The following is an 18,668-nucleotide window of genomic DNA, read 5'->3' on the forward strand; positions in this document are numbered from 1 at the left end:
AAAGATGTTGATTTGAAACATGAGAAGATGCCTCTGTTTAAAACCTTCAAAACAGGTGTAAGGTGTGAAGGCTTGGCTGAAGTGCTTTGACCCCATCAAAAGTATTGGCACTACTCATGGGTAGAAATAACAAGAACTTGCATTTATATCGCGCCCTTCAAGTAACAAAACATCCCAAAGCGGTGAGGAGTGGTCATCAAACTAAATTTGACAAGAGTCAGATGAGGAGATATTAGCACAGGTGACCAGAAGAATGGGCGCAGGATAGCAACAATGAAATGTAACGTATATGTTAGTATCAGGTTAACATGCAATTGCAAACTGCAGTCAGTGAAACTATTACACGCAATGGTTCTGGGTGGGCAGAAAGCTTGTGTGTGTGTGTGAGAGAGAGAGAGAGACAAAAGCAGACTCCTTTCACAAGATATGTTTTTTGTAAAGCTGACAGCGCTCAAAGCAGAATGTGGATCCATTGTACAGAGTGCCAGATTTTCCCCCTTCACACAGGTCTGTGTGCGCGGGGGCTTGGCTGCAAAACATTCCTAATTCTCCCTTTTATTTTTTGAGAAGCTGTTGTCCCGGTCTTATCCAAGGCACTCTCTCTCTCTCCCTCCCTCCCTCCCAGTCTCTCTCAGCCTGGGATTGCTTATGCCCGTCACGGCAGCTCCACCTGCGCACGAAGCACAGATACTGGGAGCTGTCCACGGGTGCTGGTGCTGAAATCCTCACTCCATCCAGCACCTTTGCAGACAGAGGGACGGAGCAGCCACGGTGGTCCATCCATGGGGAAGGCTCTCCCCCACCTTTCCCTCTGAGCTGTAGACTTCCTGGAAAGGATACCACCACCCCAACACACATTTCCCCTCTTTGCTTTCTTTGATCCTCTTTTACTTTGTTCTCATTTGTGGTTGGATCTTATCAGCAGGCAAGGAGGACTTTTGTAGCCAATTTGGAACTGAATTTGGACACTTTATGGCTCGATAAGGTAAGACTCAGATCCTCGCTGGAAGGATCAAACTGTGTCCACGCCCTGTTTGTGTGTTTGTGCGGGGATGGGTGGGGGGAACGCATGTAAACCAATTAACTACATAGATTAAACAAACTTTATTTGTTGGCAAAGAGTGGTTGTGTCAAACTAGGATATAACGAGGTTTAATCAAAGTATTTGCTGTGGTATAACTTCTAAAAGAATATACTTTCAAATCTATTGACAGAGCAACTGGGATTTTAAGCTGTATTTTAGTCGAAATGCGTCCCATAAGAATTGATAAAGGATCAGATATTGTATCCCAGTTTTGAGCACGGTACTTGTTCTAAGCAACCTCACTGTTCAATGACAGTCTTCCTAGTTGCTGCTTGCAAAGGATACTGTTCCGGTTGAATAATGCTGTTAATTTCGACGTTATTTGTTTTAATGATGGCTCAGCTTTTCACTTACTTCGAAAATGAGAATCCCGTGCGGGAGCAAGCAGATTAAGCAGATCACATCCGAAAGAATCTCTCAGGGGAAAAAAGTCCTTGTAGGACCGTCAACCCTTTTGCACTTAAGCCTAGGTCTGCCGTCTGAAGACTGAGGACAAAGTGAGAGAATTCTAGCTTTCCGAAGCTGAAAAGGATCAAATTTGCACTTTGTATCCCTCTCTGTAATTCATGTTGTTAGTTGCAATTCGATGGGCCGAGTGACCTACATGTGCTCCCATGTCTTCTGATAAGATGAAAGTGCAGTCCTTAAAACAGACTGAAAGTCAACTATTTACATTCTGCTTTTAAACCAATACCGTTCCACATGCACTGAAGTAGCGAAGTCAAAGAGGAGCAGGACCGCTTCTCTGTCTCACATTATGTTCATGGACATATGGTCAAACTGAAACCAGTCAAGGCTACACATACATGTATGAGTATATCTACAATTGTCACACACATAGACACGTCTCATAAATGAGAAATATATCAATATCTAAAATTGCTACAGCGTGTTGTAGATAGATATGTAAACCAGCTCTCGGCAAAATAATCACTAAGTTACTTCACCATTATTTTTGTATTTAGTTCTATAAAATGTGTTTACAAACAGACACAGGTGTATCTAGATCTACAAGAACTTGCTAACAAAGCTTCCGCGGAGTGTTATCTCGCCAGCCATTGCTTTTTTGTACAGTGGGATGTTTATATCGGTATGTTTGACAGCCTTTTTACTGGTGATAATGCTAAGATGCGGAAATGTTGAATTGATGATTGCTTTGTTTTTAATAACACGTTTTACATCTTTAGGTTTCCACATTTACTTTCTTAACAAGGAAGAGTTCTAACTGGGGGCTGTGTGGTGTACGAACAGTATACACTATATAGCACAGGTACAGCGGCACTCACCACAGAGACAACATTGACTGGAGATTAGATTCTATTGTTAGGGTGCAGACCAGCTTTAATGGACCCCACCTTATGATGTCAATGAGCTGATCTATGTCTTGTGAGCATTGATTTTTCTCCCAGTGAGGTGGATGGAGTCCAGATCCCCAATGTTAATGACAACACTGGGTGCTCAGTGGACCATTGGTGAGGGAGGAGTTTTCACATAATGAAAGCCCTCCTTCAGGCATTCACAGATAAAAGTGCATATTTAATTAAAATCATCATATTCAGATGGTGCACATAGATATAAAGACCAGGACTTGGGAGGAGAGGCTGTTGTAATATCCAGAACTGATGGATTAATTATTAATTCATGGAACTTTTCATTTAAAAAAGATCTGGCATTGAACAACGTTCAATAAGATAAATACTAATGAAATATTGTTTCAAGTTGTACGATATTTAAGTGGGCTTGCAGTATTCATCTGTAATAGATTAAATGGATTCTAATTTTAAATAATGTTCTGAGTGGCTTATAGTATGGCTTACAATTAGAGATGTGTGTTCATCTGCATCAAATTGTGTTGTGTTGTATAAATAAATTACTTGACTCTGGCACATCCTCCAAATGAATTACATCATGGAAATCTTCTGTAATGTTGTCACAGAATGTTACATTTCAACTGCACCTGTCCCTTAAGCAGACAATTGGGAGTTCTGTTCCTTGGAACTGGATAAGAATATTAGCAGCAGTGTGTTTCAGTCACACTGTCTGACTTCCAGCTTCAGTTCAGTGTCTTTGTTTCACTACATTATTGATGACAGATCTAGCAGAGCAAGTAGATATTGAGAACTGATGTCTGAATTCCTTGCCAGTTTGGGAATTGATTATTCGTGGAATGTTTCACTGTGTTATGTAGGATTAGGGAAAAGTCGCTTCAGAAGATCAATTGTTCTGATAGAGCATCTATTGTTAGTTATTCCTTGTTCAGTCATCTTTTATCTGCGAGTTACATCGCTCTGGCTGAGTTTAATTTTTTTTCTCTATCAACATATGAGCAATGCGATTTTGAATCCATTTATTGCGGCTGTTCAAAGATTGAATTCAATTAAATTTAAATTTCAACTAAAATTTGTTGGAAAATCATACATTGAAGAGTGAAGCGAGATAGAGTGAAAGAAAAAGACAAAACGACAGCCAAACAAAAGGGCAATCCAGGGGTTCTAATATATGAAACATTCAAAGGTCCAATGATTTCTGAAGACCCTTTGAACTTTAGAGTTGGACAATCATTTCACATATCTGTTCTGCTCAATATATTAATTGTCACACTGAATCATATTTACATGTTTGATGTTCTTACTGTTAGGTAGATGTTGCACTAACTATGCATCCAAATCTTAGGTTGCGCAGTGTAAGATAATGAGTCAGCTATAGATATGATGGGCAGCACTGTAACACAGTGGTTAGCACTGCTGCTTCACAGCTCCAGGGTCCTGGGTTCGATTCCCGACTCAGGTCACTGTCTGTGGAGTTTGCACATTCTCCTCATGTCTGTGTGGGTTTCCTCCAGGTGCTCTGGTTCCCTCCCACAGTCCAAAGATGTGCGGGTTAGGTTGATTGGCCATGCTAAGAAATTGGCCCTTAGTGTACAGGGATGCGTAGGTTAGAGGGATTAGTGGGTATAATATGTAGCGATATGGGGGTAGGGCCTGGGTGGGATTGTGTTCAGTGCAGACTTGATGGGCCGAAGGGCCTCTTTCTTCACTGTAGGGTTCTATGGTTCTATGACCTCTCCAACTATGTACTGTTGGTGGCTATGGATCAGTCAAGTTCATGTTCAGTTATTCTTTATAATACAGAAATCCTGTTGATACATAAAGTGATTCAAGTTCACCCATTAAACAGGGATGTGTAACATATGCAACTGTGACATTTACACTAGATATTATGGTATCCTGCCTCTGTATGCAGGTATATAGATGTTTATTGGATTTCGATCACTCTGCATCTTTCCATGACTGAGATGCTGTGATGTTAAACAAATGGTAATAGAAGTGAATCTCGTGTTCATCCTGAGGGATAAATATAAGATGCAGTATATGAGTCACATATTCATGTACACTTTGATGTTTTCTAAATATAGGAAGGAAATATAAACATGAAGCTCACTCCAGTTATTTTTTGCCTGTAACTAAATAGCAATAGTATAAGTGGTGTATGATTTAAAGATTGATGTGTGGTTTAAAATACGGATTGTGTGGCACCTATCTCTAATTAAATAAATGCAGAATTAAGTTTCTAATTTAATATTGTTTGCACCCATGTGAAAGTGTTGCACTGTGTGCATGCTCTGCATAATAAAGAAAGCCTATTGTATCATACATAATCTTCAGCAGACAAAACAGTTTCTTCAGCAAATATGTATCAATAGCAAATTAACACAGGGAGCTTTAGAATACAGCAATCTATTTCCTTCCAGTTTTCAATCCAGCCTTTAGACAATTCTCATCACTAAAGTGACCTTCCCAAAACACAGATAATTCAACCTTGTAGTCCAGATTCTTATGTGGGGGATGCATTTCTGTAACATCTAGACAGGCTGTCAGTCATTCCCTCTCCACTCCCTGTACTTTCTAAGATGCAATGCCACAGTTCCAAATGGCATTACATCGAGTAACCAAGCTCAAAGCAGATGAGGCTCAGCCATCTGAAGCAGCCTCAGGGCTGGAAACTGGAACATTCTAATCAGGAGTCAAGCGCTTCAGAATTTGATCTGTCGGACTGTCTTTTCTTGTTGCTTCACAGTGAAACACAAGGAAAGGCATGTCCCATACAGTTTCTTTAATGGGGTAACCCCAATAACTAGTGTAATGCCTTGTCACACAATCAGCTGGAAGCATAACATTAGAATAGATTGCTTCAGTTGGCCAGGCAATAATGAAGCTCTGCATATTTAAAGTATAGTGAAGAACTGATTGCCTTGTCAACTTTTTATGCATAATAATATAAGACAAGCCAGCGATTCTCTTGTGATAACATGTTTAAAAGAAAGACTTGCATTTAAATGGCACCTTATCTCATTTCTAAGAAGCACAGAATCAGAATAGTTACAACACAGAAGGAGGCCATTCAGCCCGTTGTGTCTGTGCCAGTTTTCTGCAACAGCAATTCACCTAGTCCCACTTGACCACCTTTTCCCTGTAGCCTTCCAAATGTTTCCTGTTCAGATAATGACACAATTCCCTTTGGAAAGCCTTGATTAAATCTGCCTCCATCACATTCTCAGGCAGTGAATTCCAGATCCCAACCGCTTGCTGCACAAAATGACTTTTCCTTGTGCCACCCTTGCTTCTTTTGCCAATCATTTTAAATCTGTGCCCTCGGATCCTCAATCCTTCCACCAATGGGGACAGCTTCTCCCTATCTATTGTGCCCAGATCCCAGATGATGTTGAATACCTCCTCTCAACTTTCTCTAAGAAGAAGATCACTAAAGTTCCTCATCCCTGAAACCACTCTCCTGAATCTTTTCTTTCTAAAATGTGGTGGCCAGGATGATACAAGACACCAGACGGCGTATTTGATCCAATTTTAACATATCTTCCTTGCTTTTGTACTCAATTCCCCTATTTGTTAAGTCCAGGATCCTGAATGTTTTATTAACCAGTTTTACAACTTGCAAAACTGCCTCCTTCAATAAAACACCTCAAACCGCTCCACATACACTGAATAATCAGAGTGTCTCTTGGTACAAATGCAAAGGCAGTATCTTATGCATTGCAATATCCCACAAACAACATCAAGAGTTAATCACCAGTTGGTCCATTTTGGAGACAACCATTGAGATGAATGCAATAGTCAAATGGTTATGGGAATAGACTAGTGATAGAGGTTGAGAGTTCAAATCTCAGCAGAGAGTAAGTATGGTAATTTTTGGGCTAACTCGAGATAAAACTACACTGAAAAATAACCGCAGTTTATTGTAAAGCCCCAACTGGTTCATGAGTGCCCTTCAGGGAAGGAATTCTGTTCGCTCGATCAGGTCTGGGCTACCCGTGATGCCAGTAACATACAGCAATGTTGACTCTTACTGCTCTGAGGCAATTAAGGCTGTGCAACAACTGCCAACTTTATCCACATCCTGGGAAAAAATATATATTTTTAAAATGCTTGAAAATTCTAGCAGATCAATAGGGTAAGGGAAATTATTGCTCAAATTGATCTTGGAACTGTTTGCAGTGAAAGCTGCTTTGGACTGACAGAGCTTCCTGTGCTCCAAATTTGCTTTGTGTATACTGGATCTGTGTTTGGAGACAAATTTCTGCATTTCCATTGCTGAAAATATGCGCCTTTGGATCTCGGGTTTTGCTCACAGCTGCCCTCAACCTGCTGAGAAGACCAGAAAGTACTGAGGGAGGCGTGGAGAGTGGATTTCTGCAATCAATTTAAATAAGGACAAAGATAGTGGCAACAGTTTCTATCGGTCATCATGTGGGCTGCAATATTAATGCTGTCCAGTCTAGTATTAGTACTACCATCAAATCTTATGCACAGATCAGGTAGATGGGTATAGAGGGATATGGGCCAAATGTGGACAATTGGGACTATCTTTTAAAAAAAGAGCAGCATGGACAAGTGGGGCCGAAGGGCCTGTTTCCATGCTGTATACCTCTATTCCTCAATGACTGCAACGTCATGTACATTTTATGAGCACCAACTACAGGGGTATGGCTTATCAAAGAATCCCTACTGTGCAGAAAGAGGCCATTAGGCCCATCGAGCCTGCACCACCCACAATCCCACTCAGGCTCTATCCCCACAACCCCACTTAATTACCCTCCTACTCCCGCTGACATGGAGGAGCATTTTACTATGGCCAATCAACCTAACCCGCACATCTTTGGACTGTGGGAGGAAACCAAAGCAGACATGGGGAGAATGTGCAAACTCCCCACAGACAGTCACCTGAGGGTGGAATTGAACCCAGGTTCCTGGCGTTGTGAGGCAGCAGTGCTAACCGCTGTGCTAACCTTATAAAACAATGCACTTCATAGGGAGTTTATTCAGAAGGTAACAAGTGGCACAGTAGTTAGGGGGCGGCACAGTGGCACAGCTGTTACAGGGTGGCATGGTGGCACAATAGTTAGTACTGCTGCTCACAACACTAGGGACCCAGGTTCAATTCCGGCCTTGGGTCACTGTCTGTGTGGCATTTGCACATTCTCCCCAGGTCTGCATGGGTCTCTTCTGCATGCTCCTGTTCCCTCCCACAGTCTAAAGATGTGCAGATTAGGTTGATTGGCCATGCTAATTGACCCTTAGTGTCAGGAAATTAGTGCTGTAAATATGTGGAGCTGCAGGAATAGGGCCTGGGTGGGATTGTGGTTGGTGCAGATGCGATGGACTGAATGGCCTCCTTCTACACTGTAGGAATTCAATGATTCTATGAAAAAAGTGTAACTTATATACTCGTGATTTATATACAGATTTATGTTTTGTATTTGAACATTAATAGCATTGTTTACCTCTATATAGATACCTCCCTTTCTCTTTACTCAGTCTGCTTCAGATGCAGGTTATTTATTTAAACATTGTTTTGTAAAGAAAATATTAATTAGATATGGTGTTTTAGTGGGGCTGGGAAAAGTAGGGTAAGCATAGCAGATTGGGGAGAGTGGGAATGGAGCAAGGTTTCAGCCTTGGTGATTTCCTCTTTCCGTTGAGGTATATTTTTCTTACATTCTTTAATAGAACTGTCTTGTATGAAATTGAGAGATGTAGTCAATGTACAGTTGCAGAATGGTTATATTACTGCTCCAGTAACCCGGAGGCCTGGGCTAATGATGCAGAGTCTTCAGTTCAATCCCAACATGGTAGCTGGAAAAGTTAATTCAGTTAATTGAGTAATGATGATCATGATACTACAGGATTACCGCAAAACCCATCTTGTTCACAACATTCTTTCAGGAAGTAAAATATGCTGTCTTGCCTTGTCTGGCCTACATGGGTCTCCAGACCCACAGCAATGCAGTTAGTTCTTAACTACTCTCAGGAAAGTCTGGCAAGCTCATGATCACCATCAAATGTTCCAGGGACCCGAGTTCGAATTCTGCCACGGAAGATGGTGGAAGTTGAATTCAATAAAAAAAAATCTGGAACTAAGATGGTCATGAAGTCATTGTTGATTGTTGGAAAAGGCCATCTCTTTCATTAATGTCCTGTAGGGAAGGAAATCTGTCTTCCTTACCTGGTCTGGCTTACCTGTGACTGCCGGGCCACAGCAATGTGGTTGATTCTCAACTGCCCTCCAAGGGCAACTAGGGATGGGCAATAAATGCTGGCCAGCCAGCGACGCCCATGTCCCCCAAATGTATTTTAAAAAGTCACCTTTTCAAGGGCAATTGGTAATAAGCCATAGTTCAGAAGGACCAGAGATATCTCTCTCCTGTAGAAGGAGACAATTTGGTTATACAGTTTGAGGGACAACGCTTCACATCAAGCATGGGGTAAGGGAAAGAGAAGGACTTCCATGAACTATCACGGGTGATACTGGGGTTGAACTCATGCTGTGGGCATCATTATGCATCACACTCAAGGCATAGGAACATAGAAAATTGGTGTAGGAGTAGGCCATTCAGCCCTTCAAGCCTGCACCACCATTCAACATGATCACAGTTCATCATGCACTTTCAGTATCCCAGTCCCACTTTGCTTCCATACACCTTGATCCCTTTAGTCTAGCATCTAGCCAACTGAGCTACCTGACCCTCCAGGGCAATTAAGAGCTGGACAGTAAATGCTGGCCTTGCCAGTGGTGCCCAATTAACATCTTGTGAGTGAACAGATGAAATGATAAATGAGCTCAACTCATTTAAAAGATTCCTGGACCTGCCTCTGAAGAGCTGCAAACTGCAAGACAATGGAGCAGGTGCCAGAAAATTAGATTAAAACAAGAGGATAGTTTATTTTTACTTTATTTTGGCCAGCGAAGACACATTGGGTGGAATTTTCTGCTTGTACTCACCCTTAAACCAGAAAGTCCCGCCCGAGTTCAACAGACCTTTCCACGTTCCATCCCCTCACCCATTCTGATTCCCGTGGAGAGCGGGACAGTAAGATTTACCCCAGTGTGCTTAATCAACTCTTTCTGCACTGTAACCTTTCTACAGTTCCAAAAAAAAATTATATCAACTACAGGCTTATCACGTTTCCCTGCTTTTTGCTTTATGTTATAGTAAGAAATCTCACAACACCAGGTTAAAGTTCAACAGGTTTATTTGGTAGCACGAGCTTTCGGAGCGCTGTTCCTTCATCAGGTGAGTGACTCACCCACTCATCTGATGAAGGAGCAGCGCTTCAAAAACCTGTGCCATCAAATAAACCTGTTGGATTTTAACCTGGTATTGTGAGATGTCTTACTGTGCCCACCGCAGTACAACACTGACATCTCCACATCATATCTTTATAAGTAGTTAATACCAGGGTTCTAATTTTTACCTCCTCAATTTAAACTATGAGCTTTTGAAAATGTACTTAAGTTGACAGGGAAATAAATTACTATCTATGTGCACCACTGATTGAGTGTGAGATTCCAAGAATGAAGCCCAACAACTGAACAAACTAGCAGACAGGCAATTAACCATCCTATTGTACTAAGGTCATGAACATTGTATGTTGTGGCTGACATAAAATGTTGCATTCGCATTGTATTAAGTGACTCATGTGGGAAATATTTTGATTCCCTGCGGATTACAAAGAGCAGGACCTTAAAGCATTACATTACTGAATTTGAACTGTCTGTGGAAATTGGAATGGCACAAGGTTTTATGTTCCTCCCAGGCTTTATTCGTAAAGAGCACATGGTCCCAAAACGTATTTGTGTTTGAAGTTTATTTTTTAAACAATGCTTAAGAATTAAATTCAAATTTACAACAAATGTGGATGCAAAAAGTGAATTATTGGAACAGAACAGTAGTGAATTACAGAACTTGTGTATAATTTATACTCAATATTCACAAATATACCTCGCATAGATTCGGAATGAATGAAAGATGAGACATTAAAATGATTTAGGAAATAGTTTTGTATTGAAGATTTCAATTTTGTGCTGTATTGCCTGAGGCATGGTATATTACCATATTACTCCCAAAACACTCTGATGTATTTTGTTTTTGACACACAAAGGCAATTAGGGATGGGCAATAAATGCTGGTCTATCCAGTGATGCTCACATCCCACGAATGAATTAAAAAACCACAACTTGGATGAGATATTGGCTACATTGTGACCTGCAAGGCAGGTTGACTGGAGTGGGACCTTACCAATAAGAACTGGAGGATGAAAGAAGGATTTGCATTGATGTAGCACCTTTTATTACTTTCAGTGTACTTTACAGTCAATAAAAAATTAGAAGTATAGTTACTATTATAGTGTAACCAATTTGCACACAGCAGGGTCCCAAGGATAGCAATGACAAACAATCTTGCTTGTTTGTGACATTGGTTGAGGGATCAGTATTGGCCAGAACACCAATTAGAGCTCCCTGCTCTTCATGGAACACTGCCACGAGGTCTTTTAAATATCTGAGAGACAAAAAAGGAATTAGTTTAATTTTCCATCTGGAGGCAACTGAATAGTACTCTCTCAGCCCTGGTCTTGAGCATCAGCCTTTAAGTTGTACACAGTTGGAGCGGCACTGCAACCTCACAGTGTCAGGAACCTGTGTTTGATTCCCGGCTTGGGTTGGTGACTGTGTGGAGTTTGCACATTCTCCCTGTGTCTGCATGAGTTTCCTCCGGGTGCTCTGGTTTCCTCCCACATTCTGAAAGATGTGCTGGTTAGGTGCATTGATCTGAACAGGTGCCAGAGTGCGGCGACTAGAGGAATTTCACAGTAACTTCATTGCAGCGGTAATGTAAGCCTTAGTTGTGTCAAGTAAATAAAGATGCTGGGGGGTGAGAATCAAACTCTTGACCTGTTGGTTCAAAGATGGGAGCACTACCATTGGGGTGAGGCTGCTTCAGGTTTGGCTATGTTTTCCATTGTAAGACAGAGAGGCATTGCAAGGTGAAGCATACTCTAGCGCAGGATATTTATCGGACTCTGCATGCTAAGATCATGAAGTCCTCAAGGATGCTTCCCCGATCATCTTTGTTTAAAAAGGGCTGCAGGGAAAAGCCTGGGAACTTCAGGCCAGTGACCCTCACATCTGTGGTGGATAAATTATTGGAAGGTATTTTGAGAGACAGGATCTACAGGCATTTAGAGACACAAGGATTGATTAGGGACAGTCAGCATGGCTTTGTGAGTGGAAAATCATGTCTCACAAATTTGATTGAGTTTTTTTAAGGCATAACCAAGAAGGTAAATGAGGACAATGCAGTTGATGTTGTCTACGTAGACTTTAGCAAGGCCTTTGACAAGGTACCGCATGGTAGGTTGTTGCATAAGGTTAAATCTCACAGGATCCAGGGTGAGTATCTAAATTGATACAAAATTGGCTTCTTGACAGAAGCCAGAGGGTGGTTGCAGAGAGTTATTTTTCAAACTGAAGGCCTGTGACCATCAGTGTGCCTCAGGGATCAGCGCTGCGTCCACTATTACTTGTCATTTATATTAATGATTTGGATGAGAATATAGGAGGCATGGTTAGCAAGTTTGCAGATGACACTAAGATTGGCGGCATAGTAGACACTGAAGAAAGTTATCTCCAATTGCAATGGGGTCTTGATCAATTGGGCCAGTAGGCTGACAAATGGCAGATGGAGTTTAATTTAGACAAATGTGAGATGATGCATTTTGGCAGACTTACTCAGTTAATGGTAGGGTGTTGGTGAGAATTACAGAACAAAGAGATCTAAGGGTACATGTTTATAGCTCCTTGAAAGTGGAGTCACAGGTGGACAGAGTGGTAAAGAAGGCATTCAGCACGCTTGGTATCATCGGTCAGAACATTGAATACAGGAGTTGGAATGTCTTGTTGAAGTTGTACAAGACATTGGTAAGGCTACACTTGGAATATTGTGTGCAATTCTGGTCACCCTATTATAGAAAGGATATTATTAGAAACTAAAAAGGGTGCAGAAAAGAATTGCTAGGATGCTATTGGGACTTGATGGATTGAGTTACAAGGAGAGGCTGAATAGACTGGGACTTTTTTCTCTGGATCATAGGAAGCTGAGGGGTGATCTTATAGAGGTCTATAAAATAATGAGGACAGACCAGCTAGATAGTCAAAATCTTTTCCCAATGGTAGGGGAGTCTAAAACTAGAACGAATAGGTTTAAGGTGAATGGGGAGAGATGCAAAAGTGTCCAGAGGGGCAATTTTTTCACACAGAGAGTGGAACAAGCTGCCAGAGCTGGGTACAACTTTGTCTTCTAAAAAGCATTTAGAAAGTTACATGGGTAAGATGGGTATGGAGGGATATTGCCCAAATGTGGGCAATTGGGATTAGTCGGGGTTTGAAAAAAAAGGGTGGCATGGACAAGTTGGGCCGAAGGGCCTGTTTCCATGCTGTAAACTTCTATGACTCTATCTTATTGCAGACTCTGCTCTATTATGCTAAATATCAAGAATATCTCAAAATGTATAATAGATCTGAAATGATGCAGTTATTGATTTTACCCAGTGAGAATCTTAAACTTCCTCTGCAGATTCATGCAGGGCTTAAAGAATTAAATAATTGGAAGAAGTTTGATGCACCTTAATTTCTTTATATGTAGTTATTTTTTATTCATTTGTGGGTCACAGACGTTGCTGGCTGGCCACATTTCTTCTCACAAATTGCCCTTGAAGGGTAATTGAGAACCACATGTAGACCAGACCGGGTAATGATATCAGATTTCCTTCGCTAGAGGACATGAGTGAACCAGATGGGTTTTTCTGACGATCGACAATGGTTTTAGGGAGGCTGACCTCGCCGGAAATCCGGCTCTCATAAAAATTGTGACAGCCAAGAACCAGGATGTAATCCTGATTTCTCAGCTCTTGTGGGATTTTACCGGCTTTCTCCGCCTATTGATAGGGCAGGGCACGTTGGTAATACTCCACCCTACAGAAAAGATCCTTCGGCTCATTGATTCTGCATCGAAAACTGCCACTACAGTTGCAGTAATTTTTGAAGGGGAGGTGACTGCCTAGTGGTATTATTGCTAGTGTATTAATCCAGAAACTTAGCTCATGTTTTGGTAACCTGGGCTCAAATCCCACCATGGCAAATGGTGGAATTTGAATTTATTAAAAAAATCTGGAATTAAGAATCTACTGATGGCCACAAAATCATTATTGATTGTCAAAAAAACCCATCTGGTTCACTAATGTCCTTTAGGGAAGGAAATCTGCTGTCCTTACCCGGTCTGGCCTACATATGACTCCAGGGCCACAGCAATGTGGTTGACTCTCAACTGCCTCCAAGAGCAACTAGGGATGGGCAATAAATGCTGGCTAGCCAGCAGCACCCGTGTTCCATGAATGAATAAAACAATCCCATTTTCCAAAACTTGCCCCATATCCTTTATATTTTGGTTTCAAGTGTCCATCCAAATGTTTTTTTAAAGGTGGCAAGGTTTCCAGCCTTCACTACCTTCCCAGGCAGTGCATTCCAGATTACTACCACCCTGTGAATGAAAAAATGCTTTCTCAAATCCACTCTGAATCTCCTGCCCCTCGCCCCTAAACAATGCCCCCCCCCCGAGACTGACGCCTCCACCCAGGGGAACAGCTGCTTCCTATTCACCCCATCTGTACTCCTAACGGCAGAGCTTTTTATTAATATGATTGGCCGAGGCAGAGACAGCCTTTATAAAGGAACAATGCTGCAGGCACTGGAGATCTGAAATGCTTCAACAGCTAACAGTTCCTGCTCCAGCTGTGGAGAGAGAAATAGACTTAACATTTTGAATGCAACATGGTTTTAATACATCATAATGAACTTGAAATATTTGCTGGAATTTTACCTCGTCTTCCGTCTGAGGTTCATAAGATCCCACCCAAGGCCAATAGACAATACCGTTCTGCGAGCCACGCCCGCCCTGAGTCTGGGATGGGTGTGCTGGTAAAATTCCAGCGGTTAACTGTAATTCTGTCTCCACAGATGCTGCCAGACTGGCTGGGCTTTTTGAGCGCTCGTTGCTTTTATTAACCCACACAACCATTTTGTTTTTAGTCAGTTGTGGTGTGAGAGGGTCAGCGGCAAGGGTAGCATTTATTGCCCATCCTTAATTGAAGGTGAAGGTGAGCTGCCCTCTTGAATACATCTGGGTAACTTGCTACTTAATCTCAGAGGGCAGTGAAGAGCCAGCCACGTTGCTGTGTGTCAGGAGTTATAACATAACAACACCAGATTTCCTTCCCTAAAGGACAATTGGTGAATCAGATCGGAGAATCTATCAGTTTCATGGTCACCATTATTAGGATGTGATTTTCTGAAAAAAATAAAATGCCCGACGGGTGGAAAACAGGAGATTTTCCCGCCCATTTTTTTTAGGCAATCTTTATTTAATGAATTTCCGGCACTCTGTGTAGCACAGAGGCTGTCAGGGGCTTTACACTAGTGGGTGTGGCGAGGGGGACAGGGTAGGGCAGGGCCTAATCCCAGCCAAGAGATCAACATTGGACTGCTGAGGTGAGCAGTGCACATGTGCAGATCTCCCAGTATACTGATCATCAACCGCAATGTACCCCCATCGCCAGCCCCCAACCCCCCCCCAATATTGCCAGCTCCAAAACTCCACCCCCCCCACCCAGGTCACTGGCTATGTCCACCCCCCAATTGCCATTCCCCCACCCCCACCCCCATTGCTGGCCCTGACCCCCACTGATGGTTGGTCCCAATTCCCCCCGAAATCACTAGCCGTAGTCCCTGCCAATCGCCAGACTCAAATCCCACCCCCCCACAATGGCCGGCCTCCTGTTGGCCAGACCGGGCTCCATAGACAGTCTCACCATCAGTCCCCACTGTCTCCCATGCAGAATTCTCCACCCCACATTCCACCTCTTCCTATCTACCCCCATCCCCCAATCTGGCTTTGCCCCATCTGGCCCTGCCCCTCAAGCCCAACCTCACTGGCATTCTCTAGTGCCCACTGGGCAGTGTCACTGTGCCAGGCTGGCAGTGCAACGCTGACACTACCCAACAGGCACCCATTCATGCCCCCAACCGACTGGGGCATCTGAATGACCTTTGATCCCAATAGCGCTGTTCCCCGGTGCAAGTTGTGACTCCAGTTCTTTGCCATCCATTGGCATTTCCTGGCCTATTACATTATTCAAGCAACAAAGTGGACTGGGAAAACTGCACTCGGGATTTTTCTTCTAGATTTACTTAAATGAATTTCAATTTTCCAGCTACCATGGTGGGGGATTTAAACTCCTGTCTCTGAATCATGGGCTGGCCAGTTTATCTAATCTATTAACATAACTATGACTCACTGTAAAAAAGACAGGGAGGTGAGTTGAGATACGTCATGAAGTAGTCTTCAGGCAAAGTCAAGGTTTAAGGCCTGTAGATTTTCAGAGGAAGAGAAAATGGATAAACGGTGAGCAGATTCATAATTTTGAAACCTGGGGAAGGGATGAATATGAGAATAAAATCAGGATGAGCTTTGATTTCAGCGCACTGAGGTTGCAAAATGGAGAAACAGTCAGCACCATTAATTATTTGGAAAGTAAGAGAAGGAAGGAAGCAAAGGAGAGCTAACTACAATATTTTTGGTAAAGGAGAGAGAAAGGTAAAGCAAAAAGGGAAGGGCAGTAAAGGCTACAATTTCTAGTTGCGTTAATTTTGTGGCTATGGTAACCAATTTGTTTCAGATTTAGACTGAAAAAAAAGAGATTTGGATGATTGTTTTGAAAGGAAAATGGCCCAGGAGACGCTTAAACAAACAGAGAATGTTTGAAAAATTTTTGGGACATCGGAATCAGCACTTCCAGTTTGACGTGTTACAACTCTCAGCACTCAGTATTGAGTTCAACAACTTTAGACTGACCTTTTTCCTCCATCTCAACCCATTTTCTAATATTCCATACATTTATTTAATTTTTTATTCATTCGTGGGACATGGACGTTGCTGTTCAGTCAGCATTTATTGCCCATCCTTATTAGCCCTTGGAGGGCAGTTGAGAGTCAACCACATTGCTGTGGCTCTGGAATCACATGTAGGCCAGACCGGGTAAGGACAGCAGATTTCCTTCCCTGAAGGACATTGGTGAACCAGATGGGTTTTTCTGACAATCGACGATGTTTTCATAGTCTTAGTAGATTCTTAATTCAAGATTTTGATTTTCCATTGAATTCAAATTCTACCATCTACTGTGGCAGGATCTGAATGCAGGTCCCAAGAACATATCGTCTCAATGCAAAATCATTGCTTCCCCCTAACTGCCCCCCAGTCATCCACATCTTGCTCTTGTGATTGCTATACTTCTGTTGCAGTCTCTTCCGGCTATGGTATAATTCCGAACAAAATTTTCTCTTTCTCTTAGTTCTGATGGAGAGTCAAACAGACTCAAAATGTTAACTCTGTTTCTCTCTCCACAGATGCTGCCAGACCTGCTAAGTTTTTCCAGCATTCTCTGTTGGTTTCAGATTCCAGCATCTGCAGTATTTTGTTTATTTCAGAAGACCCTTACCCTGTCCAGGTGGACTATTAAGGCAGAGCCAAGTCTGAGTTTCCTGAGTCTGCTTAATTCAACCCACAGCCTAGAATCTCATGTGTGTCATTATGAATTCCTTCATTTTCTGTTCTTGTGACCTTTCGAAACAAGGTGAACAGATTAATATAATTTAATATCTAACACAATGATAGTTTTGTGCTATCTATTTGTGCTCGCTGTATACGGCTGCAGGGAAATGAATCAAGGCTGCTTAAACTCACATAGGTCTCTTGGGGCATTAATACAACAGGAGACGTTCATCTTGTTTTCTGAATTGAATCCAGGTTTGAAAACACTTTGACATAACCAAATATTGAACCAAAAAGTAGTTTGCAGAAAAGTACATGCTCAACGTTAGCTGTGTGTCTTAAATGCGAAAAACATGGAATTGTGCATAACTCTTCACAGGTGTCTTAAACAGTAACCAGTGTATTAGTCCCTGAGACAAGTAATCCTACTCTTTTATCAATGGACAGTCAACAGAATGGGAGAGTAATGCAGTTTCCTCAAATTGCATCCAGACAGCTCGTTACACATAATCCCATTGTCCTCATGAATACCATGGACTCGCACCTCATTAACAAGCAAGTTGGCTTTGGCCAACACAACAGCACCATAGAAGTGAGCGTCTGCTTCCCAAGCTGCTGTCGAGATGCCTTTGTTGCATGGAAATGCATCGTGTCTGGATTATTGGAAGGATGAAAGAATGCAAGAATAGGTTCTTGGAGACGCGGCTACCCTCTTCATCCCTTGCTTCGGAAACCTTGGAGACCACTGCAATCAGCAGCAAGTACACAGCTGACTTTGTGAATCATCCTAGTCTGCTGCTCATCCCATAACTTTATCTCTTCAAAGACTCACCAGAATATTCATCCATAACCAACGACAAATAAACAGTAAAAGTTAGGAATCAGAAAAGAATTGCATGCACCACCTTGGCAGACTGTTTGTGAGGCATAGAATGCTTTCTTTCATGAGATATCCGTTTAAATGTCACATTCTCCATTGTAAAACCAATTCTCTCCACAATGCAACGCCCAAATGTAGCATCACCTTGGATCTCTGTATTAATGCAGTTAGGGATCCCATTCTTTTTATCTGCTGTAACCTCTACTATTCCTGAAGGTATGACTCCTTGCTAGGATATGTGAGTACCTGATGGTTTGATATAACTTTTTTGACTGGTCATCTTCTGTGTGTAAGCAAGAAGCAACAGCAAGTTGCTCCTCTAAAGGAGAAGGTGTCACAACCATGCTTTATCCCCAGCTACCTCTTCACATACCCTCCTCAAAGGTCACTGCATAGACATAAGGGAATGATGACTAACTTCCATCTATTCCTGCCCTTCTGCCCTGCCTCCCAGGAGTCCATTCCAGCATTTAATGCAGCAAGGATCTGTTCCAAATGGTTCAACTAATCATTAAGTTATGGGATCCTCCATCCATTTATCCATCATTTACCTTCCCCACATTCAGATCACTTCCTTCTTAAGCCACAATAAAGACGCAGTGCCGTTCCTACCAGCCTAACCTCTAGGCTGTCAGTATTATCCCTCGTATTACATCCCCACTGCTATGTGCTCCTAACCTCAACTAGACGCCCCTCATTTAGTTTTCTTCCTGTCAATCAAAGCTACCATTCTCATTGTTCAGAGGGAT

At 42.2% G+C, this 18,668-nt stretch overlaps 1 protein-coding gene across 1 annotated transcript in view; it reads left to right on the plus strand.

The window, feature by feature from the left end:
• Positions 1-707: 707 nt before the first annotated feature.
• Positions 708-18,668, plus strand: part of LOC145359954 (D(2) dopamine receptor A-like) — a 159,388-nt gene continuing 141,427 nt past the window's right edge. Inside the window, exon 1 of the mRNA XM_080214842.1 lies at positions 708-985. The gene's annotated coding sequence lies outside the window, so the exon portion shown is untranslated. The remainder of the gene's footprint in view (positions 986-18,668) is intronic.

This window comes from Carcharhinus amblyrhynchos, chromosome 29, assembly GCF_965287045.1.
Source record: "Carcharhinus amblyrhynchos chromosome 29, sCarAmb.v2.hapA, whole genome shotgun sequence".
In the NCBI taxonomy this organism is placed as follows: domain Eukaryota; kingdom Metazoa; phylum Chordata; class Chondrichthyes; order Carcharhiniformes; family Carcharhinidae; genus Carcharhinus; species Carcharhinus amblyrhynchos.